At 33.9% G+C, this 26,268-nt stretch overlaps 1 pseudogene; it reads right to left on the bottom strand.

The window, feature by feature from the left end:
* Positions 1–224: 224 nt before the first annotated feature.
* On the bottom strand, positions 225–24,187 carry LOC120192127 (annotated as a pseudogene).
* Between the last annotated feature and the right edge of the window lie 2,081 nt (positions 24,188–26,268).

Below are 26,268 nucleotides of genomic sequence, written 5' to 3'. Positions count from 1 at the left end.
AATTTTTCCAAAATTTGAGAGGTCATTGCCCATTATACGTGATTAAAGAAATCATTGTTAATTTTAAAATTAAAAAGTTTGAACATTAATCGATTACAAAAATAATTTAACATTTATTATTAAATAATAATATTTAAAACAAAAATTACTTTATAACCGCTTTACTTAAAAAAAAAAAAAAAAACTTGATACAACCACTAGGCAAGAACAACGGCCGCCAAATATTACATAGACGATCGTATTATATCCAACGTCCCAATTTTACTGCAATCAATTCCAAACCCAGAAAATCGTTCCATTAGTTCATCAAGAGCCTGGTAAGAGCTTCCACCTTCTCTAATGGCAGTCAATGCTGTTTTCTGCAACTCCATGGCTCGAGCTCTTTGCGGTTGCTTCACGGTCGTTGATTCCACAAGGATCCGAGCCAGTTCAGTTGCATCTGGAACAGTTCTTAACCCTTTGCAAACCCTTATCGCTGCACCAACTTCGTCAGCCAACAGCCTCGTGATCTGAAAATGGTCGGCTTGCATCGGCCAAGCGAGCAACAACACGCCGGCAACAATGGCTTCCAACGCCGAGTTCCACCCGCAGTGAGTCAAGTAAGAACCGACGGCTCGATGCTTGAGAATTGTCACTTGGGGTACCCAACCTCTGATCACTAGGCCTTTTCCCTTGACTTTATCTTCGAACCCTTGAGGGATCAACCTTTGATCATCGTCGCCGTCTTCCGCTCGTTTCATCGGTTCCTTTACGGCCCAAATGAAACGAACGCCGCTCTCTTCCAACGCCACCGCCACCGCTTTCATTTGATGCTTCGTCAAGGTAATCTGAGTCCCGAATCCGATGAAAACAACAGAATTCTCAACCTCACAAGAATCAAGCCATGCAATGACTTCATTCGGCTGTGTTGAACTTGAAGAAGAAATCGCACCTCACAAGAATTATCAACCGCCGGTAAAGGGCCGACACCCCAAACACGGCCACGTTTAACGAATTTCTTCTCGATCAAACCCATTTTCTCCCCTTCCAACTCTTAAAACGAGTTGAAAACAAAACCCTGGCTTTTCATACTCGCCTTGAAAGCTTCCCTATAAAAGGTAACAGGAAACTGGGTTTTCCAAGCCAGAAATAAACTGCAGCAACATTGAACGGAACGAAGCAGATATTCGGGATATCGAGATCGGAAGCGAGGTTAACAGTCCAAGGAGAAAGCAATATATCGGACAAAACGGCAACCGGAGGATATTTTCCCGATCTTTGTTGTGATCGGAACCATTGGTGTAAAGGATGGTGTAATTTTCCCAAGGCCTCGACTATGTGAGGAAGAAACGAGATCGGAAGATCTTGCATTTGCTCGACTTCACGAGGAAGAGAAGGGTGAGAGGGGAAAGGGAAGACCAGAGGTTCAACGTTGGGAGAGTGTAGGGAAAGAAGAGGGTTTAGATAGCAAAGGTTCTTTGGTGTGACCATGATTGTCACTGTTAAGCCACGAAGAAGCTGACGAGTTAGGTCCATGAGAGGAAGTATGTGTCCGCATGCTGGGAATGGGATGAGGCAGATGTGTACGCCGCCTCCGGTGGTGGGGGTTGAACCTTTGCCGGAATATTTCACGCCATTGACCTACGTGTTTGCTATTTCTATGATTGATTCGTTGTATTTTTACCTTTTCTTATATAGAGAATTGGAATTAATAGTGACAAATTTTTTCATTAATTTTTATTTTGTTCTTAGATCTATTTGATCATTAAAAAATACCTAATCTCTTAAATAAAAATAATTAAAAAGACCTTATATGAGGGTATAATCATTGATCCAAATTTAGTTATGTTGATGTGCAATAAGTTGGGATGGTGGTTCTTGGTTCAACGATAAAATTGTGGGAAATTTTACGGATTATTGGTGATTTGCACATAAGATAGTTATATAAGAGGGAGATAATATTCTTTTCACACGTTTCGTGTAGGTCATGATGGCTTAATCCTCATATTGTAACTACTATCTTCATGGAGGATGATCTCTGGTAGTTATGTCGTGCGATAGCCTAATTTAAGGCTAAAAAATTGACTTTGGGATACAATCGTAAATGTGATAAAAATCATAACATTTTAGGTTGAGCGCAACCTATAATGTTGTCTTTTTATTAATATTTTTGTTTGAACCTAAAATGTTACGAATAAAGTGTAACACCCACAGACTGATGTGGGTGACCCGATCCGATCTGGGGTGTCACACTAGGGTCACCGGAGCGACCCACCATAAAAATCCCAGAAAATTACAATTTTTGTTAAAACATGTAAACTCATAAAACAATTTATAAATACAACAGTAAAATTTAACAATATTAAAAAATAAAAAAAAAATCCAGACTCGAATATAAAAACAAAATACAACCTACATGTCCCTTAAACACATGCACCGTACTTCGCAAGCAACGCCGGTGTAACTCCCTTACCGATGTCGATAGTTGCACTGGTTCAATCCTTTAACCTGAAAATGTAAATAACATAGTGAACTTTGGAAAGCTCAGTAATACAATACTACCAAAAGATGTTGAAGTACATGCAGATAATAGATAAACATATAAACCCTTATTGATTCAGACATCTACAAACTTTTATGTTGATCTGAGGTCCCATTGATATCTTAAATAGTACAAGACAGTAAGCTTTCAGTTCAGAGGAAATGTTTCGGATGACTGGGTTCAGGATATCAGAATAGGGTGTCTAGTGTGTTCACACAAAACTAGTAAAAAGGTACAGATTTTTTAAAACATTAGTAGTTTAAAATGTATTTTTCCAAAACCATAGTAAATCCCTTCAACTGAACGCCATTTGCAGCTCCCCAGAACTGCATAACCTAAGGGAGCACCTTGGGGTCTAAGAGTGTACCCAAGTAAAATCTTGGGGCCGCAGGGCCTACCCAAGAAGATCTCTGGGTTGTAGAGCCTACCCAAGGGTCACCTTAGGTCCATAAGGAATTACTAGTCGGTGTTGAACCTATACGAGGAATTACTAGCAGCGACTGAACCTGCCAGAGATAAGGAATTACCAGTCGATGTTGAACCTATACAAGTAATTACCAGCAACAACTGAACCTGCCAGAGTCTTCATACCAGATCCCAGAGTACCCAGTATAAAAATAATTTCAGTTAGTAAACATAGATATCAGAAATCAGAGCAGTGATCAGAGATCAGATAATAGAAAATCTATGTAGTTAGTGAACACACTAGAGGTTTCAGATATTATTCGGAGGTACACGATAATCTTATCGAGCAGGGGATGTAACACCCCAACTCGTATCCTACCTGAATACGAGTCCGAGATGTCACATTGACCTTTCAAATCATTTACTTATATAAAATAGAAGATAATTTCAAACTTAATTTAAATATATTTAATAATTTACATATATTATATAAAAAAGTTTACAAATACTTATCATAGCTTATAAAATTTAATCCTTTAGGTACATGCCAACATTATATATATTACAATAAAGATACATATTGATAAATTTCTTCTGATCTGATCTTCGATGATATTATGTTGTCTCTGCTACCTATCTTCTCTTTAATGCTTCTCGAACCCTACGTGTGAAATACTCACATGCTAAGTCACAGACTTAGTGAGACATGTAACCAAATAATATCAACTATAACTACTTAATGATGCATGAACATTTCCTATAACAAAATACACATATACCATCCTTATCATTATTACTCTTTCATTAGTCCTTATAATCATATATTCTTATATTAGCATTCTTAACCATCATATGACTCATTTAGCCAAATAATACACACAATATTACATAAATCCTATAATACATTTCACATAATAAGGCATATACATCATATACCGTATGTTTGTTTTTATTTCTTTATTAGCCCATGTATACTTCTGAGAACTAAAGATATATGAGTATATTGAGGTTTTGCACATATGTTGTCACCACAGCTCGTATAAATTCACATTAAGGGCACATAAAATTTGTCCCGAAGGACCACATATATGTCCCGAATGACCACATAGAATTCTCCTTAAGTACCACATATATATTCCAAATGACCCAATATGTGTTTCGAAGAACCACATATATGTTCCATAGGATTACATATATGTCCCAAATGACCACATAGAACCCTCGACTCTTGACATGCCAACTATACCCCTAGCTCTCATATTACATAACATGGGCATTATCAATTATGTTTGATACGTATTCACACATTCATATCACATAGGCATATAATCTCATAGATTACTTTCACATAGCTTATATCAAACTTTCATGTAGTCACATATCTTATATCTTATGATCATGTAATCATATAACTTATTTTCACATAGCTTATAGTCACATAGCTTATCTCATTTCTCCCTTTGTTTACATAAGTCAATTATATAAGTTCACATGGTTTATCATACATACATGCATTCACATAGATTATGTATAGAGATGCACTCAACATCCAGACATATGCATATACTCATGTACATATAAGCATCATATTACTACCTACTTGTATTCGTGTACTCATGTAATCTAATATTGGAATTAGACTCGTCGCAAGTCTTAATTCCATAAGTAACTTATACATAATATCATGTTCTCACCTTGGTCTCACTAGTCAATACCAATCTCTTATCGTTCTCTCGGTAAATCTTACTCTGACTGCTTGCCCGGACTTTGTTTTCGATCAATATCTACACGGATATACAATCCAATAAATATCGGGATTCGAATTACTCAAAAAGATTCTTACTAATGCAAACTAATCAAAGAACTAATTTCCAAATTCCAACTTGAGTAGTATCGGTACTATAAGCACAATATCGATACCTCTATACTTGTAGTATCGATACCTTCTCACGGTATCGATACTTTTCCTTGATTATGTAATTTCATCACAAGAATAGTACCGATACTTCTACATTTGTATCGATATCCATGGTACCGATACTATAATTTCAGTATTAATACCTCATGAAGATTTATCCCATTTTTGCCTTACGGTATCAATATTGTTCATGTAGTATCGATACCTACACATAATTATCACATATTTCTGCCTTGTAGTATCGGTAAGAACTCCCTTAAATTCATTAAACTCAAATATATAAACTTAAACCATCTTTTATCACTATAATACATCGTTATCTTCAATATTTCACCATAACTCTTGAAATTAAGAATTTTACTAAACTTTCAACATGTTCTAAACTCATTTCTAATACATTAGACATCTTAATCCTTCTTATGACAAGTCAAATTTATCAACAAAAATCCAAAAACTATATCATATCCATATTTCACTTCTACACACTTATTAAAATTTCTTTTCTAATTCTCTCTTCTTGTTATTTTAATCTTATATAAGCTTTTGTTAAGCTTTTATAACACCCAAAGAATAAGAACCAACTTAAAATTCAAGAAATAAACAGCTATAACTCAATTCACCTTTGAAATGAAACTAACGAGAAGAAGAAGAAGACAAGAAGAAATGGCTTCCAGATAACTCTCTCAAATCCCACGTGCTTATCTCTTAATAAAGGAGATAAAATATCCTTTAAACTGAAAATACCATAATACCCTTCATTCCTTCCATCTTTACTATTTAATCAAATACCAAGAAATTCTCATCTAAGTCCTTGAAATTTTCTATTTTTTTAAAATTAGACCTGAAGTTTCAAAATCTTACAATTTATTCACTAACTTAATTTTTGGAATGCTACAGGGGAAACACATATCTTCAGTATACCGTTAGAATGTCAGAAGTTAAAATCACTATCGAAAGAGTTTACTAGCTGACGGGATCATCAATTATTTAAAACGTGATTTATCAGGATCATATAGTATTCAGATATTTTTCGGAGGCACAATGAAATCATAAAGGTATTCTAGAATCCTTTGCATCTGAGTTACTTGTGTTTTCATATATGAAAGGAGTGGTTCCATTTTTCAAGAAATCAGAAGCATTTTGGGCATTAGGTTCTTGGAGGATTCTTAGCGATTTGAGCTGATAAGGAAAAAATGAAGAATCAGTGCATTTACGATTTGTGTTGATCTATCGAAATATCAAGTTAACTTGAACTGTACAAGTCCCATCAATGATACCTGTCAACCGGTTAAATCATTGCACTTCCAGAGTATTCACTTTTCAATACAGACAATTCTTATCGAATTGATCATCTTCAGAATCATCGTTGAATGGATCTTAGGGAGATTAACAGGTATTCCAATGGTCTTTATTCCAATTCGACATTTCAATGCTATTCACTTTTCAATACAGACAATTCTTGTCGAATTGATCATCTTCAGAATCATCGTTGAATGGATCTTAGGGAGATTAACAGGTATTCCAATGGTCTTTATTCCAATTCGACATTTCAATGCTATTAGGAAATGTCGACGTGCTTGATTCCTGGTTCAAAACCCTTATAGACGATACAATATATATATAACCATTGGTGTTTCCAGACTTATCCAAGTTATTCACTTAATTCAAGGTCATTGAGGATACTTTGGTCATTTAATAGTCAAATCTATCCCAGTTACTTCGGAGTTTCCAGAGTAATTCGTTCGTTTTCGAAATTCAAATACATACTGTTGAAAACATTTTGATTTTTCGATATAACAAACTAAGTATAAATGAATTTTAAGAGTTTGCAAAAGAGTTTCTAAGAATATTCGATATAATTATTTGAATATCAAAATATTACTCCAAGTCTTTCAAAGATCATTTTTAAACCTTACTAAAGAGTAAAATTGTGTTTTATACTTAAACCATTTTCAAAACAATTTTACAAAGTATTTCGAACCTTTCCAAAGCCAAAAATTCCAGATTGTCCAGAGGGAACCGATTCCCCCCAAGGGGGTACCAATTCCCCCCTGAATGGCTTGACTCTGACAAATAATAGATTACTCGGAGGGAGCCGATTCCCCCTCAAGGGGGTACCGATTCTCCCTGTTTAACGGTCAAAATATTTGAATTTTACACTTAGGGAACCGATTCCCTATGAGGGGGTACTGATTCCCCCACGCTCCAAGCTGTTTTATTAATTATTTTCACACAATAACGACTCTATTGACTCCACTAATCATCCCCAATGTTCAGAATCAATTGAAGGAGTATTTAAACAAGCTTAGAGGCCATTGATCAAGTATAAGAAACAACAATCAACAAGAATCAAGAGAGAATCAAAGAGAAAGCATCAAACCTCAAGTTTAAGCATTTTCAAGCCTATTTCATTCAATATTCATTTTTACTATCAAGAACACTTATTGTGCTCAACTGTATTATTCTTAAGTGTTCTTACTTTGTTCTATAATTGTGCAAACATCTTACCTTGAGAGGATTTTCTTGTAAGTTTGCAAAATTTGTATTGTTCTCTTTGGGAGATTGTGTCCTTAAGAATTTGGGGTATAATTCTTGAGGGATTTGTAAGGTTACTCTTTGTCCTCAAAAGAAAGACAAATTAGTGAATTTGTGGAAAATCCTTAGTATGGATAGCTAAGGTAGTGGACGTAGACTTTGGTTGAGAAAGTCGAACCACTCTAAATCATTGTGCAAATATTTTTAATTTTCTGTAAAAGCTTTCACCAAAATTTTAATTGCCAATTCACCCCCCTATTGGCCTATTCATCGATCGATTAACTCAATAATTAGTATCAGAGCCTCACTCATTTGAAGGTTTAATCGCCTCTTGAGTCGATTCAGGAAGAGTTACATCGATAATCAAGTCATCAATGGCCTCTACTTCAAACTCCGACTTCGATCTTGATTCATTGCACGTCAACAAGCCTCCTTTCTTCAATGGAGCTAATTATGCTTATTGGAAGAATATGATGATGTATTTCATTCAAGTAAGTGACATGGGAGCATGAAATATTATAGAAGACGGATACATCAAACCCTCCACTCACCCAAGATTGTGGAGTGAATGAGAGACAAGAATGTTCCAGCTTAACTCCAAAGCTATCCATATTATCTTTTGTGCTCTTGGACCAGATGAATACGGGAGAGTTTCATCTTGCACAACCGCCAAGTAGATATGGGACAAACTACAAGTCACTCATGAAGGCACAAACGATGTAAAAGAATCTAAAATTAGTCTTCTAACTCATAGCTATGAAAATTTCAGGATGAAACCGGATGAAGATGTCAAAGCTATGACGGATAGATTCTCCACGATTGTCAATAGTGTCAAATCATATGGAGAAATCATTCCAAATGACAAGCTTGTAAATAATACGGTGATCATCGAGGCTAAGAACTTAAAATCCTTGACCCTCGATGAACTTATTGGCTCTCTCCTCATGCATGAAATGATGCTTAAAGAAGAGGAAGACCTTGAGAAAAGAGACGAGCCAAAGAAGGAGACGGAGAATAAGAAGAACGTGGGAGTTGCTCTCAAATCAACAAAAGATCATAGTGATTTGGATGAAGATGACGATGACGAGGAAATGACATTGTTTGCCAAACGGTTCAGAAAAATGATGAGGCCTAACCGAGGAAGAAAATTCAAATGAAATGAAGGCTTCAAAAATGAACCAAAAGAGAAAGACCCGATCATTTTCTATGAATGCAAAAAATCGGGGCATGTCAAATATGATTGCCCACAATTGAAGAGGAAGGGTCAAATCAAAGATTAAGCACAAGGCTCATGTGGCTACATGGAGCGATGAAGAAGGTTCCGATGAAGAGGAACAAGAAGTAGCAAACTTGTGCTTTATGGTATTCGGGGAAGATTCTAGGGTAACCTCTAACTCATTTGATTTAGATGATTTATCTTATGATGAGTTATTAGAGTAATATAATGGGTTGGCTTCAGATTATGAGAAATTGTTTTTAAAATATAAAATGATATTTCAAATTGAAAATGAAAATAATCTCATATCCAAGACCAACAATGATCTTGAAAGTAAAATAAAAAATTTGCAAATCAAACTAGAAGAGTTTGAAAAGAAAAATTTTGATTTGCATAATTTACTTTCAAAGGTCAATGATGATTATCAAAAGGAAATTGATGATCTTAAAGATTCTTTTGATAAAGTTGGAACAAAACGTTTTGAAAACGGAGAAAATTCAAAATCCAACTTTGTTAGAAAAAGTTTTAAAAACTACAATAATAGAGGTCACTGAAGAACCTCAAATGGAAAAATCATTAGAAGTATATGGGTTCCTAAAGAACTCATTACTACTAAAGATAAGGATATCCTACACAAATGGATACCTAGGGGGACTAGAATTTTGGAGACTAATGAATATGGACCCAAAAGAATTTGGGTACCAAAAATAAAAAATTAATCTATGTTTGTAGGGAAATGAGCATTGCTAGAGGGCAAGGGAAACAAATTCAAAATCATGGTACCTTGATAGTGGATGCTCAAGACACATGACCGGAGACAAAAGCCGGTTCATATAGCTTAACGCCAAAAATGGAGGATAAGTGACTTTTGGTGATAACTCAAAAGGTCACATTGAAGGTATAAGTACAATAGGTAATACCTCTTCCATACAAATTAAAAATGTTTTATATGTGAATGGGTTAAAGTATAATCTTTTGAGTATTAGTCAATTATGTGATAAGGGATTCAATGTCATGTTTAAAACTAATGGTTGTAAAGTTATTGACATTGCATCTAATCGGATTATGCTTGTTGGTCATAGAATAAGAAACATTTACATGGTGCATTTAGATTCCATAGATATGACTAATTTATGCCTAGTTGCTAAGGATGAGCATGATAGTTGGTTATGTCATAGGAGACTAGGACATGCTAGTATGAGTGTTTTGCAACGACTAATTCAAGGAGATTTAGTTCGAGGGTTGCCTAAGCTTAAATTTAATAATGACAAAATCTGTGATGCTTGTGCTAAAGGAAAACAAAAACGAGATTCCTTTAAATCCATTAATGATGTATCAACTAGTAGAGTATTACAATGATTCATATGGATCTTTTGGACCACTAGGACTACTAGCTTGGGTGGAAAACAATATGCATTTGTATTGATAGATGATTATTCTAGATATACTTGGGTTCTATTCTTAAGTACTAAAGATGAAGCAATAGAAAAATTCATCACGTTTTCAAAAGTAATCCAAAACAAAAAAAGGTTACTCTATAACTAGTGTTAGGAGTGATCATGGAACTGAGTTTGAAAATCTTGGATTTACTGAATTTTGTAATTCTAATGGTATTAGTCATAATGTTTCAGCACCTAGAACCCCTCAACAAATGGAGTATTGAGAGGAAAAATTGAACTTTAGAAGAAATGGCTAGAACCATGCTTTGTGAAAACAATTGCCAAAATATTTTTGGGCAGAAGCAACAAATACCGCTTGTTATATCATTAATCGAGTAATGATTAGGCCTATTTTGAAGAAAACTCCATATGAACTTTTTAAAAATAAAAAACCTAACATTAGCTATTTTCATCATTTTGGATGTAAATGTTTGTTTTAAACAACGGTAAAGACAATCTTGGCAAATTTGCTAAAGTGATGAAGGAATTTTTCTGTGTTATTCCTTAAATTCTAAAGCTTATCGAGTATTTAATAAAAGAACTTTAGTTGTAGAAGAGTTTATACATGTTGTTTTCAATGATAATCCCCTTTCGAGGAAGGATTCTTGTATGAATGATGATGTAGGCATTATTAACATAAATGAAAACCATCATCAAATGAAGAAACTAAAGATGAGGAAACTCAAGATCCTCTCGAGAATCCAACCATTGAAGAAAGGGAAGTCTCTTACCCCAAGGGAATACAACTATGTCAAGGATGGTGAAATAATAGGTGATTCATCCAAAGGGGTAACAACTCGTTCTTCCTTTAGAAATATTTGTAATTATATTGCATTTATCTCATGCATAGAGCCTAAGAATATTAAGAAGCATTAAATGATGAACATTGGATTATGGCTATGCAAGAGAGTTAAATCAATTTGAGATAAGTAAAGTATGGACTTAGTTGAAAGGCCTAGTAATAAATCTACTGTAGGTACTAGAGGATATTTAGGAATAAGCTTTATGAAAGTGGTAATAGTGAGAAACAAGGCTAGACTTGTTGCTCAAGGGTATACTCAAGAAGAGACATAGACTATGATGAACATACGCTCCCGTAGCTAGGATGGAAGCAATTAGAATGTTATTAGCATTTGCATGTTTTCATGAATTTAATTATATCAAATGATTAAAAGTGCATTTTTAAATGGATTTATAAAAGAAGAAGTGTATGTGGAACAACCTCTTGGTTTTGAAGATTCAAAATTTCCAAATCATGTTCTTCAATTGACAAAGCTCTTTATGGTTAAAATAAGCTCCTAGAGCTTGGTATGAAAGATTGTCAAACTTTTTAATTGAAAAAGGTTTTTCAAAAGGGAATGTTGACACTATATTGTTTTTAAAGCATAAGGTAAAGATTATAGTATTTCAAATTTATGTTAATGTTCTACTAATGATGTTCTTTGCCAAGAATTTTCTAACCTAATGCAAAGTGAATTCGAGATAGCATGATGGGGAGCTCTTTTTGGGACTCCAAATCAAGCAAAGAAAGATGGCATCTTCATCAATCAATCTAAGTACGTCAAAGATATGCTCAAGAAGTTTGGACTGGAAAATGGGAAACCTCATGACACTCCAATGAGCTCATCAATAAAGCTTGACATAGATGAAGAAGGTAAATGTGTGGATGTTAAATTATATAGATGCATGATTGGCTCATTGCTTTATCTAACCATAAGTAGACCAGAAATTATGTTTAGTGTTTGCTTATGTGCTAGATTTCAATCATGCCCTAAGGAATCACATTTACTAGCTGTTAAGAGGATCTTTATATACCTTAAGGACACCCCTAGTTTAGGACTTTGGTATCCTAGAGACTCTAGCTTTAGCTTGCATGCCTTTTCTGATGCGGATTATGGAGGATGCAAATTAGATAGGAAAAGCACCTCCGGTACTTGTCAATTCCTTGGAAATATGCTGATTTCTTGGTTTTCAAAGAAACAAAATTGTGTTGCATTATCTACCACTGAAGCGAAATACATTTCAGCCAGTAGTTGTTGTGCACAAATTTTATGGATGAAACAACAACTTTTTTATTATGGAATTAAAGTAGGTACCATTCCTATCAAGTGTGACAATACTAGTGTTATTTGTCTCACTAAAATTCCCATCCAACACTCTAGAACTAAGCACATTGAAATTAAACATTACTTCATTAGAGACCATGTAACAAAGGAAGATGTAGTTCTAGAATTTGTTGATACTTTGCATCAATTAGCGGATATCTTTACAAAGCCTTTAGACAAAGAAATATTTTGGACACTTAGAAGAGAATTAGGTTTAGCTGACCTATCTTCACTTAGTGTTTAAATTAAATGTAGTTTAAAGATAAAATTGTTTGATTGAACATGATTAATTTTCGATATATGAGTTGCCAATACCACTAGAGTGAATTAATTTAGCATTTTGAATGTTTAAAATCAAATTTTTAGCATTTTGGTGCAGAGGGAATCGATTCCCCCTTAGGGGAATCGATACCCCCCACGGGGTCTGTTAATAAACGCCCAAATATCATTTTTTTTCTCTCAAAACCCTCTCTCACTCTTTATCGTCGTTCTTCTCTCCACTCTCACCCTATCTCCATATTGATTCAAAAACAACGTTTTTAATCGAAATTACTTCAAATATCAACTCCTAAACCTGTTGGAATCATCAAAATCGTGCAAACTTCATCCAATCTAACTCAAATCCAAAATTCTTCAAGGTATTTTTCTAAAACTTCTATTTTATTAAATTTTAATTTTAGAACTAGTTTTAATTAGTTCTAGGTTGAACTTTATATCGGCATTGATTGTTTAGTGTTTAGAAACTAGATTTTACAACAAATTTCATCAAAAACAAACAATTTTTCAAAATATTTTCTGAAATTCGAAATAAAAAAATGTTTGTCAAAATTGTTATGCTTTGATTGTGTTGTTATTATGAAAACTGTACGAATAGTTATTTTTAAAATTTTGCCCATTAGGATTCGGTTTAGAGAACCTTGAAATATTGCGGACTCAATTGAGTTTTGGGATTGATATTTGTTGCATACATGTGTTTTAAAATTGCAGGTTATTCTTTCCATTTCGATTATCTTACGTCATGTCTCACAAACGTTCAAGGCCTTCCTCTAGTCGTTCTAACCAACCTCCAAACTCGCCTCAAAATCCTCCACCTATCCAATAAATTCCTAATCCTAATCCCGATGATCCAAATATGACCATTCGTAATTTATGCTTCAATGAACCCAATCATAGACAAAATATTTTCTTTAGGTATTCTCAATACTTTGAGTCTTACAAAATCTGGGAAGAACGAATCTCATCTCTTCAAGCCATGTTAGACATCAATTTTTGACATCTTCCTACCCTACAAGAGTGGAAATTTGATAAACTCTTCGAGCTTGAACCAATAGTTTACCACCAACTCGTCTGTATCTTCTACTCTAATGCAGTTTGCATTCAAAACTGGGATAAAACCGCAACCATATGAATTTGATCCTATCTTCTAGGACGATTCATTCATCTTGACCCGAAATATATAGCCAGTGCATTAGGATTAGATAATGACGGGTTAGATAATAAAAAACAAATGGTAGGTTCTCAGTATAAACGAAGGGATAGTACGAGTGTTTTAGATCTTCATGATCGTTTTCTTCATCTAATGATCTCTTGGTGGTTTCGACTATCTGGAGGTCGTTACTCTACTATTCGAGCCTTAGATCTACTTTGGCTAAATTGTGTCCAAAATAATTTTAAAATCAACATACCACAGATTATCTTTGTTGAACTTGTCGAAACCGTAAATCTTGTTCCCAATAAGAAACTATGTTCATCTGTTGTTTACGGTTGTATTCTAAGTAATTTGTTTAAAAAAGTTGGGCTTAGAGTTGGTCTTGATGCCTCTTTTCCACTCAAAAACCAAATCAACCTCTTATGTTTAACTAAATTGGGATGGAAGCTCAATGAAGAGATTGGTCAATGGGTTCGTACCAGTGAACAACCTCTGGAAGCTGACGAAGCCGACGTTGAGCTGGAGCAGACGAGGAACAAGCACGACCAGATGATCAAATGTCTCCATATTTTCATTCCTTTATGGAGACATTTGATTTCTAATATGTATCCATGGATTCACGCTTCACTTCCATAGAGTCTCATTTATCCACAATGGGAGCTCAACAATTGGAAATTCTTCAGGAGATGCGCGCGAACAACTCAACTATAAATGAATGTATTGATGCACTCACACATGAGATGACCGCTATGTAAGTTCATTTTCCTCCTCCAGATCCTCCTACGGATGGTTGAGTGTTGTCGTGCTTTAGTTTTCTTTGATGAGATTTAAAACCTATTGTTTTAACATTTTGGATGTTTGATTGAATTTGTGGATTGTTTGACTTTGGATGCTTATATGTTTGGATTTATATTTTATGGATGGTTGAACTTATATTTATATATATTTTTTGTTTGGTTGAATTTTTATTCATTATTGCATCATTTACATTTAGATGAGTGTGACCAATTTTACCACTTCATATTTGTTTATGAATATTGGATTATGAAACTAATGGCTAACGTCTTCTCTTGATTGTGATCTTAGCAGCTTAAAGTTTTATATTTCTAAATTAATTGGCTAATGTTTTTCAAAACCTTGTTTAAAAACATTTTAGAGTCTTTTTGATTTAACAAAAAGGGGGAGAAGTTTAATAAGAGGGAGAAGTGTGTTATAGTAAGGGGGAGTAATTTCAAAACTTGATATATTTTTTTTCAAATTGAAAATCTTAAAATTACTAAATGTTTTGTTATATCAAAAAGGGGGAGATTGTTGAAAACATTTTGATGTTTCGATATAACAAACTAAGTATAAATGAATTTGTGTGTTATAGTAGGGGGAGTAATTTCAAAACTTGATATATTTTTTTTCAAATTGAAAATCTTAAAATTACTAAATGTTTTGTTATATCAAAAAGGGGGAGATTGTTGAAAACATTTTGATGTTTCGATATAACAAACTAAGTATAAATGAATTTTAAGATTTTACAAAAGAGTTTCTAAGAATATTCGATATAATTATTCGAATATCAAAATATTACTCCGAGTCTTTCAAAGATCATTTTTAAACCTTATTAAAGTGTAAAATTTTGTTTTATACTTAAACCATTTTCAAAACAATTTTACGAAGTATTTCAAACCTTTCTAAAGCCAAAAATTTCAGATTGTTCAGAGGGAACCGATTCCCCCCCAAGGGGGTACCGATTCCCCCTGAATGGCTTGACTCTAAGAAATAACAGATTACTCAGAGGGAATCGATTCCCCCTCAAGGGGTACCAATTCCCCCTGTTTAACGGTCGAAATATTTGAATTTTACACTTAGGGAACTGATTCCCTATGAGGGGGTACCAATTACCCCCACGCTTCAAGTTGTTTTATTAATTGTTTTCACACAATAACAACTCTATTGACTCCACTAATCATCCCCAACGTTCAGAATCAATTGAAGGAGTATTTAAACAAGCTTAGAAGCCATTGATCAAGTATAAGAAACAACAACCAACAAGAATCAAGAGAGAATCAAAGAGAAAGCATCAAACCTCAAGTTTGAGCATTTTCAAGCATATTTCATTCAATATTCATTTTTGCTTTCAAGAACACTTATTGTGCTCAATTGTATTATTCTTGAGTGTTCTTTATTTGTTCTAGAATTGTGCAAACATCTTGCCTTTAGAGGATTTTCTTGTAAGTTTGTAAAATTTGTATTGTTCTCTTTGGGAAAGAGTGTTCTCAAGAATTTGGGGTATAATTCTTGAGGGATTTGTAAGGTTACTCTTTATCCTCAAAAGAAAGACAAATTACTAAATTTGTGGAAAATCCTTAGTATGGATAGCTAAGGTAGTGGACGTAGACTTTGGTTGAGAAAGTCGAACCACTCTAAATCATTGTGCAAATATTTTCAATTTTCTGCAAAAGCTTCTACCGAAATTTTAATTGCCAATTCACCCCCCTCTTGGCCTATTACATCGATCGATTAACTCAACACATACAATACTTCCATTCAAATCAACTAGGTCATATAATTTAGTCATTCCAAGGCTTAGAAATATTTTGGATTATTTTACTCTTGAGGGGTATTTTGGTCATTTTACAGTTTAAGGGTATTCCAATCCTTTCCTTCGGTCAAGTCTTTTTATTTAACAAAATTTGTCTGAACAATGCAAACATAAATAAAACTTCTGATGTTTTAGCCTTTAGGTATTTGCTGATAAATCGATAATTCTAGGTATTGTACATTCTCGGATGTAAAATATTATTATCAGTGATTTCTGAACATATCAGGAATATAACAGGTGAATTAGCAGTTTATCGGATTAAATATGAATTCTCACGGTACTTTCACTGTGAGGGTCAGTCCAGATCATTTTACCTCATAGGGTAATTTTGTAATTTATTAACCAAGTTATTTTGGTATTAAAGTTTTTAACAAGAACAATTAGAATTTAGAGATTTTGAGGTTATTTTCTTTTTCAGATAATCACCGAACTTGAAATCATTTCTTATCAATCTTCTTGTGTGTATGTATGTAGTCCAAGCCTTATTCAATTTACTCTACTTTATTTCACATTCGGATCGATTTGAGAAAGTGATCACTACATACATGTGACCAATTATATTCATCTATGCACTAATCAATACCAACATGTTCCATATCGATCGACCATTTAAACTCCATTCAATCGCCCTCGAACTTGAATCCAACTTCCAATAATCTCTCGGATACAAAGAAAATGAATTTACGTTAAAAACTGAATTTAAATGAGAACCCAACTTGAATCCGAAGATAAAACATTGAAAAACGGGTTACTGGGTACGAATTTGGCTAAACAAACTTCAGATTCGAATTTAGGACATCGAAAACATAAAATAGGGCTTTTCAAAAAAATTATCTTTTTCGGTTAAAGTCAACGGCCTGACTAGTCAATAGTCAGACCGATCAACGATTTGGATCAGGTCAAATCGAGTCGGGTCGGGTTGATCGGTTCGGGTTGATCGGTTCGGGCCGATCCAGATCAGCTGGACCGGTCCAGAAGCTTCCAGGGAAGGGGAAGAAGCCCACGTGCACTGTTGACGTGTGGTGGCACGTGCGGCGGTGACGGAGGTCCGGTTGGTCAGTCGTTTCATCGCGGAGCATCTAGACACCATCAATAAGCCAAGTCAATACAAAAACTAACCAAATCTGAAAGAAAATTAACCAAACTCAAAACTTACCCACGGTTGGATCAACGACATCGCGTCAACGAGGAACAAAATCGATTGGGTTTTGTTCGTACGTCGCCGTTAAAGTTGATGAAAATGGCGATGAACGGCAATGCCGACTAGATCGACCGTAATTTGACAAAAACAATAGTGAAAATTTAGGGTTTTTGTAACGTGAAAAATCATCGATTCACGGCGATATAAGGCATTTCACGACACGACGATGCTCGGGCTTTGGTCAGGGCAGTACGGCAGTTCGAATGGGGGTGACAGTACATCGAACGGGGATTTGGTTTTGGCTAGGGATTTGTGGATTAAAATTGGGGATTTTGGGGCTTCACCGATCAAGGTGGTAAGTTTATTTTTCACTGGTATAAAAATGGTAAAATTTGGGTTCAAGACCCTGAACTCTCTACAGGTTTCAAAATTGAGCTACAACTTATAGAAAATTACAATTTGGTCCTCGACATTTTCCATTGTTACTACCTTAATTCGATTCTTAAGATTATTAAATTTTTGCCCCTAAATTGGGGTGTTACATAAAGTAACATTTTCGATTGCCAGCAGAAAATGTTATGAAGAATGTAACATTTTCAGTTCAACAAAAAATGTTAGAAAAAGTTAATATTTTAGGTTGCGCTCAACCTAAAATATTATGATTTTTATCACATTTTCCACTGTGTCCCAAAATCGCCTTTTTTTACCTTAAATTAGAATGCCGCTCCTTATACTTCCTCGATCTCTCTAGAATAACCAGTCCAAAGAAAAGAAGAGATATAACAATTGTACCCTCCTATGCATGTATCACATTTTGTGTGATGTTTGACAAAAGTAAGTACCAAATATGTAATGCCAGACATATTTAGGTGCCAAATTGATTAAAAAGGAAATTATGTGTATCTCATTTATAAAAATGAAAGAATATACTAAATGTATAATGTTTGATAAATATAAGTACCGAAGTAGTTAAAAATATAAATAGTAACTTTTTTGACAAATTCTAAATCTAATCATAATTCTATGTATAAGAGAGGGAAATGGAGAATTCTAGTGGAAGAAATGAAAATATTTCTAGTGAATCTAGAAGTCATGACCTAAGAGAATATATAAAAAAAATATTAACAACTTGATAAACTGATAAAATATATTTATTTATAAATAACATATTTTTAAATAACAAGTTGAGATAAAATAATTTATAGTCTTTCTTCTTGATATTGAACCTTACTATTTGTATGTTTCTAAAATAAAATTATTGATGGAGAAATTAAAAGTCGAATAAATATGATAAATGGACTTTAAAATCTTATATTTAATTAATTAATTGGTATTAAAAATTAAAGTATCCATCAACTATTTGTTTACATTATCTTGAAAACGATATGATACAAACTGATGACATTGATTAGGTAAACCTATACTAATGTATTTCTAGTATATATATATATATATATATAATGAATATTTATTAAAATATTTAAAAGATAAAAAATTAAGAATTACTAATCACATTTGTAAATTAAAATTTGAATATGTAATATCAATTTAATATAGCTTTAGAGGATGTCTGTTTGAACAAACTTAAGTCTAATTGTTTTAGATTTAAAGATTAAAATAATTATAGATAATTTAAATGCTAAGTAAAAATAAATATGTATAAAAGTTAATATGTATAATTAAAAAATGAAATCAAGTAATAAATAGTAAATCCAAAAATATTTTTAAAGACAAATATATATATATATATATAATAATATATAATAATAGAATTTTTTTTCGCTTAAGTATTGCATTCACCGCTTTAACTAATTAAATTTGCACATATAATTCTCAAATGTCAATTATGGAATCACGAGAAGTTAAAGAGAGACAAAACGACCTATACACAATAACAAAATAAACGAGAAGTTAATAGGTAATTATTCCATTTATTAGGTGGAGTTTTCTTCTTTTCAATCATTATCGATATTCATTGTTTTTTTTTCATTGTAGGTATCTTTGATTGTTCTTGTTTTTTTTTAATTTTAATAACTTTATCTTTATAATATGTTTTTATTTGTTTTAATGAGATGATTTTTTTATGATATGTTTTTGGTCGTTTGACTGTTATTTTTGTTTGTATTTTTACTAAATATTTCGTGCTTTGGGTTCTTGAATTGAATTGTATATGTGATTTGCGTTCATGGATAGTTTTTTATGTCGCTCGACTCTAATTTACGTTTTTTCAGTGATCTCTCAATAATTTGACTACCTTTTATGATTCGTTTGCCAATGCGATCAGATTATATTCGTGTCTATTTTTTGTTCGAAATTATTTTATTAGATTTTTAACATTTTTATTACATGTTTCTTTTTTTATCTTATGTGGCTAATTTTCTTGTATTAATGATTATAGGAAAATGTCTTTATTATATATATAGTTTACATATATAATTATAAATCTTCATTGTAATTTATTTTTTTCTATTTTTAATAAAACTAATTTTGATAGTTTATTACATAATAAACATTAGGTACTAATTTTGATTGAGAGAAAAATTTAAATATTTAAATAATATGTATAGATAGTTTAGACACATACTTTATATTAAAGTCTCTAAATTTATATAATATAAAAGGTCTTCAGAAACATCTTTGAATCACAAACTCTACAACAACAACAACAACAAAACTCAATTCCCATATGCAATGGGGTAAGGGGGAGGTAGGGTAGTAGGCTGCCCCCAACGCCAGGTTGAGAGTAGCTTCCGTGGAAGACCTCCGGCAGTCAGAAAATTAAAATATAGATAAAATGCAATGTATGTATAAATAAATACATAGTTGAAAAGTATTCATATATAGTCATTAATATCATATGCGTGTCTGTAATGGGAAGTAATCCCTGCGGGAAAAAAAACTCTGCATATAGACAGAAACGTAAGACCCGGATAAATTTAAAAGATAAAACATGAAGAGAATGATACACATAAGTCAACGATAGCAAGCCCAGTTCTAAGCCTTCATAAATATCAATAACAGAAACGTATAAAAAGTAGAAGTCATGGGAATTACTACAAAGGCATTAAAAGAAGACAGAGATGATACACCCTATAGATGTGACCCACACTACTCGACTACCCTAGTCTTAAGTCTCCATACTTTCCTATCAGAGGTCATGTCCTTGGTAAGGCTAATCATCAAATCAGATCTCAAGCAGTCTTCCCACTTCCACCTTGGTCGTCCTCTCCTTTCTGGCACCGTCGATGTAATCGACTCTACCCTTCTGACCGCATCCGATGGTAGTCACCTAAGGACATGCCCAAACCACCGTAGTCTTCCCTCCCTCAATTTTTCGGAAACAAACACCACCCCCAAGGACATCCTAATAGCAAAGTTTGTTGTCATATCCCACAGAGTCCTACCACATGTCCATCGAAGCATTCTCATTTATGCGGCCTCTATCCTCCTTACGTGATCCTTCTTGATTGCCCAACATTCTGATCCATACAACAGCGCTGGTCTTATTGCCATTCTATAAAATTTTCCCTTAAGTTTTAGAGGCACCTTCTTGTCACACAAAACTCCAGTAGCGGCCCTTCACTTTAGTCATCCCGCCTTTATACGGTGTGTAACGTCATCATCTACACCCCCATCTTTATGTATCATAGATCCTAGGTACTTGAAACAATCCTTTGAGGGGAGAACGTGTCCTTCTATGCATACTTCTACATCTTCATCGTTTTGGTTCCCACTGAAGTTTGAACATAAATACTCTGTCTTTTCAATATTGATCCTTAGACCTTTTTCTTCCAAAGCAGTCTTCCAGATAGTCAGTCTACTATTCACTCAGATTTTGTTTCAGCAACTAGGACAATGTCGTCAGCGAAAAGCATACACCATGGTACACCGTCTGGTGTCGCACAATAGATGCCATCCATAATCAAGGCGAAGATGTAAGGGCTAAGGGTTGACCCCTGGTGGAGTCCGATTTCCACCAGGAAAGCCTCGGTGTCGCCAACTGTAGTCCTGACGTATGTAGTAGATCTATAGTACATATCACGAATCGCCCGGATATAAGCAGTTGGGATCCGTCTCGTTTCCAAAGTCTTCCAGATCGTATCGCGGGGAACGCTATCATAAGCCTTCTCAAGGTCAATGAATGCCATGTGAAGATCTCTAGACTTTTCCCTATATTTCTCCATAAGCCGTCGAAGTAGATGAATCGCCTCCGTGGTAGACATGTCTGGCATAAAGCCAAATTGGTTTTCCGAAACCCTAGTAACTTGTCTCAACCTAGCCTCTATCACCCTTTCCCATAACTTCATGGTATGGCTGAGTAGTTTAATACCTCTGTAGTTACCACAACGTTGGGGATCTCCTTTATTCTTATAGATTGGTATCTCCGTAGACTCTCTCCACTCTTCTGGCATCTTGGCAGTCTCTAAAATAATATTAAAGATGTTGGTCAATCACTTAACTCCCTCTTCTCCTAGGGCCAACCACACAGTGATAGGAATTTGATCAGGACCGACAGCTTTGTCCCTTCCTATCTTTCTAAGAGCCATTTTGACTTCCTCAAACCCAATCATACCTGTAGGGCAGTCATTGGTCGTAGTATGATGGCCGACTGACCCATCAACGATACTATCTCTACAAGGAGAGGCACCGTCATTAAATAATTCAAAGAAGTAACTACCCCAAACCCTCTTAATATCATGATCTTTCGCTAAAAGAGCACCATTATTGTCCTTAATAAACCTAATGCTACCTAGATCATTTTTCCTATTCTCCCTAGATTTTGCAAGCCTGAAGATACTGTTTTGTCCTTCCTTAGTGTTTAATCTCTTGTACATTTCCTCGTATGCCTTATCCGTTGCTTTAGCCACCGTTTTCTTGGCTTCCCTTTTTGCCTCCTTGTATCTTTGTTTAGCTGTCGACCTTTCTTCGTCTTCATTGCATTGTAGAAAATCCTTGAAGCAAGTTTGCTTTGTCTTCACCTTAGTTTGGACTTCGTCATTCCACCACCACGATTCTTTATGTTCCTTGGCCTTCCCTGTCGACAACCCCAGGGTATTTTTGTCCACATCTCTGATGGAATTTGCCATATTTTTTCATAACAAATCTACATTATTTGAGTTTGTAGTTCCAAAACCTGTATTAGACAAAACCATACTCCTAAAGTCATCAGTTGTCGCTTCATATAAGTTCTTCCAAAGGATCCTAGGTTTACCAAGTTTAGCCCTCCTATGAGTGCTCCGCCCGTGGGGTACGCGAAACACCAAAACTAACAATTTGTGTTGTGATGCACATGTCTCTTCAGGGAACACCTTACAGTCAATGCAAGCCCATCGATCCCGATTTCGAACCAGGATGTAGTCGATCTGGGTACAATGTCCCCCGCTATGAAACGTAATCAAGTTCGCATCTCTCTTATTAAAGAAGGAGTTAGTGACCACCAAATCGTGTGCAGTAGCAAATTCAAGCAACGTACACCCCTCATCGTTCCTGCTACCATTATCGAAACCCCCATGAACACTGTCATACCCGTCGGTTGCACTACCTATATGACCATTGAAGTCTCCTCCTATGAAAATTCTTTGGTCCTCTGAAATGCTCCTAAGTAAATCATCTAACTTATCCCAGAAGCAACGTTTCTCCCCCTCCCCTAGGTCAACGTGTGGGGCGTATACTGAAAGGACATTCAACACTTCCACTTTTATAATAACCTTAATCATCATGATCCTATCCCGGTATCTACAAACTTCAACTATATTTTCCTTGAACCTAGAGCATACTAAGATACCCATCCCATTCCTAACATTATCTACGCCTGAAACACCAATAATTATCATAATCCATTTAGCACTGTCAAAAAATGATACAGTAAAGGTGAAACACCTCCTAACAGTGAAAATGAAACACCTGTAAAAAAAAGCAAAGAAAACGACCACAAGCATTCTGTTCACACTGATCCTTCTTACAAAATATATCAGTAGTAGATGCATTCTCTTACATGGAGTAAATTATAAGATTGAAAATGATAAGATTAATATGAGTAGTTCAACCTCGGATTGACAAAATTCAAATCGAAACTTGATTAAGTTATGAATATAGATCTCTCTTTAGCAACCTTAAGCTATAGTCAAGGTGGACAGAGGGAATGATGGCACTTCATAAAAAAATTTAAATTCTCTTATATATATTTTCTTTATATTTTATATATATTATTATTTTCATGCCTACAATATTTTATAATCTCACCCCCTTAAAATTTTATTATATTCGTCCGCCTTATACAAATTTCTGTGTCCGCCTGGACATAGTTGAACAGTGAGATTAAATTTTACAACAATAAGATTGAAAACGAGAGTAGATCCATTAATTAAAGTAGCTGAAAATGCAGTTTTAGTACAGTGGAAACCACAAACACAACTAAAGAACAACCCTCCAAGGGCATGAAAAACTAGAAGAATCTCCCAAGAATGGAACTGATTGGGAGATCATATATGCCTTATTTAAACATTTGGCATGCATGCATGAAAAGCCTAAACACGTGGACCAAGCATGTTGTTAAAATATCCCTTAGCAAAGCTTAGTGCAGAAGCAGCGGCTCCGGAAGCCTCGACATTTGCCGCCTGAGAAGCCTTCGTTTCTGCACACCAGGGCGCAGTTGTGGCTACTCATACACGCACCCTTGAACTTATGGCTCTGTGACTGGCAAACCCTCCTCGCTTCTGCTGGCTGCACCCCCCATTCTGCATCCACATACCCAAACATTCATACACAGTCACGTACATGGAAGAGAATCAGATGATGAAGAAGATGAAATATATATATATATACATACTTACCGGAGGCCAAGACAATGAGGAGCAGAAATAAAATCCCCAACAATCTTTTCATCGTCTTAAGCTATTAACACCAATACTAATTAAACCTTGACTAGCTCTTGATACAAAGACTCTTGTTTCACCCCCATATTTATAGAAAGGGAGTGATGTTAGAATTCTAGAGGGTTCATTGATGGGATTAATTTAGGCTTTTTAAATATATATAATAATACTTTAATTATAATATATTATTTTATTGAATTTTATTATTATTATAAGTTATAAATGAGATCAGAAGGTGTCGGATCAGAGTCTGAGAGAGTGGGAAAGCTCAAGAGTGACAGAGTGAAAGCAAAAGCAATGAATATAATCACGTGGGTTTGTGCAGAAAGTGGTGAACCATCCATCTCGTCCACATAAAATCTTTGTCGTCGTATCTGTTTTCTTTGCTCCCCTTTCGAGATCTTGGCTATGTCACACTCATGTTTCCTATATGGTTTTCGTTTTTCACCATATACATGCACGTACGATACATGTGAAGAACTGAAGATACAAGAATCTTGGTTTAATTTGTTTTGAAATTTTTTTTGTTGATATAGTGATTATAAGATGTATCTATTTGAAAGATTTTTAATTAATTAACAATAAATGTTTAAGCATTTTTGTAAATATGGTATTCGAGCTTAAAACATATAAGGATGATAATAATTCCTTTAATATTGAAATCAATTAATTCATGTTGTTTTTAAACATTTAAATAGGCATAAAGTGAGAGAAAATGTATCTAAATTTGATTAAATAGTTATTTTAATTTATATATTTTTTAGAATAGTTTATTTTAATTTATTTTTATATTTAATTAAATAGTTACTCTAATCTTTATTTTTTTCAATCTTAACATCTTAATTTAAGTAAAAGGACCATATTTTAAAACATTAATTATTTATTGACTAATAATTTTTATCTACGATTGAATCTTTTTACACAAAATAAAATATGTTTAAATGCTCTAAAAAGAATAAAAATTAACTGATAAGGGTACTTTTTATTATTATGCCCTGTTAAATATTTTGATTACTTTTAATGACGAGATGTAATGGTATTTGAATAGTTTATGCTTAATCGAAGTGAAATAAATTATATATTTAGATGATTTATTGTTTAAATAATTAGAAACTATTATTATTATTATTATTATTATTATTATTATTATTATTATATTATTTATTATACAATACAAAAATATTATCCTAGTTTTCTCTCTTAATTTTCTCTCATTAGTAAATCGTTCATCACTCTATCTTTTTGTCTTTATTGATCGCTGGTGGCATCAATTTTAATATTGGTTGTCGATCGTTTGTATTATTTATTTTCTCTTATTTTTTGTTTTCAGTAAGTCTGCCTATATAACACGTTTTTCTCTACCTTTATGGCATATTTTCTTCTGCTTTTTGATACGCTTTTCGACTGTTTGGTTCTTGTTTTCATTTATCTTTTTCTAAGGGTTTATTAGACATCGTTACGACTGATTAAGATTGTGTTTATCTGATATATCATTGATATTCTCTGCTTTGGACCCTCGGATTGGATTTGGATACCCGTTATGCGTTCGTGGATAGTTGTTCGAGTCTGATTTGCGGTTTGTCGGTGATCTTCTAGTAGTTTTATCCCCTTTTGTAGTTTATTTGTAGATAAGATCAGATCTGTTTGTATCTATCTTTGTTCCAGTTTTTTTGTTAGATTTTAATCTTTCTTTGTATGATCCTTATATGATCTTAATTTGTTAGTTTTGTTTCAATGATTATAGGAAATTGTCCTGATTATTTGCTTAATTTACGGTTATAATTGTAATTTTTATTGTAATTTAGGATATTTCTTATTTTGAATAAAATTAGTGATTTTTTTAAAAAAATCATGATTATTCAAGGAAATATAATATTTGAATGATCTATTATTTATAAATCATTTTTATCGTGCTAATATAAAAAAAATGAAAACCAAATGTTAGGGGTTGTTTGTTTACTTCAGAATGATTAAGTGCTGAATGATTTAAATGCTGAATGAATTAGCTATGAATGTGACATGTTGTTTGTTTACTGGCTCTGAATCATTCATAATGTACTTCTGTGCTGAATTATTCAGCACTGTTTTGCT

This window comes from Hibiscus syriacus, unplaced genomic scaffold (assembly GCF_006381635.1).
Source record: "Hibiscus syriacus cultivar Baekdansim isolate YM2019G1 unplaced genomic scaffold, ASM638163v2 tig00116971_pilon, whole genome shotgun sequence".
Lineage (NCBI taxonomy): Eukaryota > Viridiplantae > Streptophyta > Magnoliopsida > Malvales > Malvaceae > Hibiscus > Hibiscus syriacus.
This window is presented reverse-complemented; position numbering and strand designations above follow the sequence as displayed.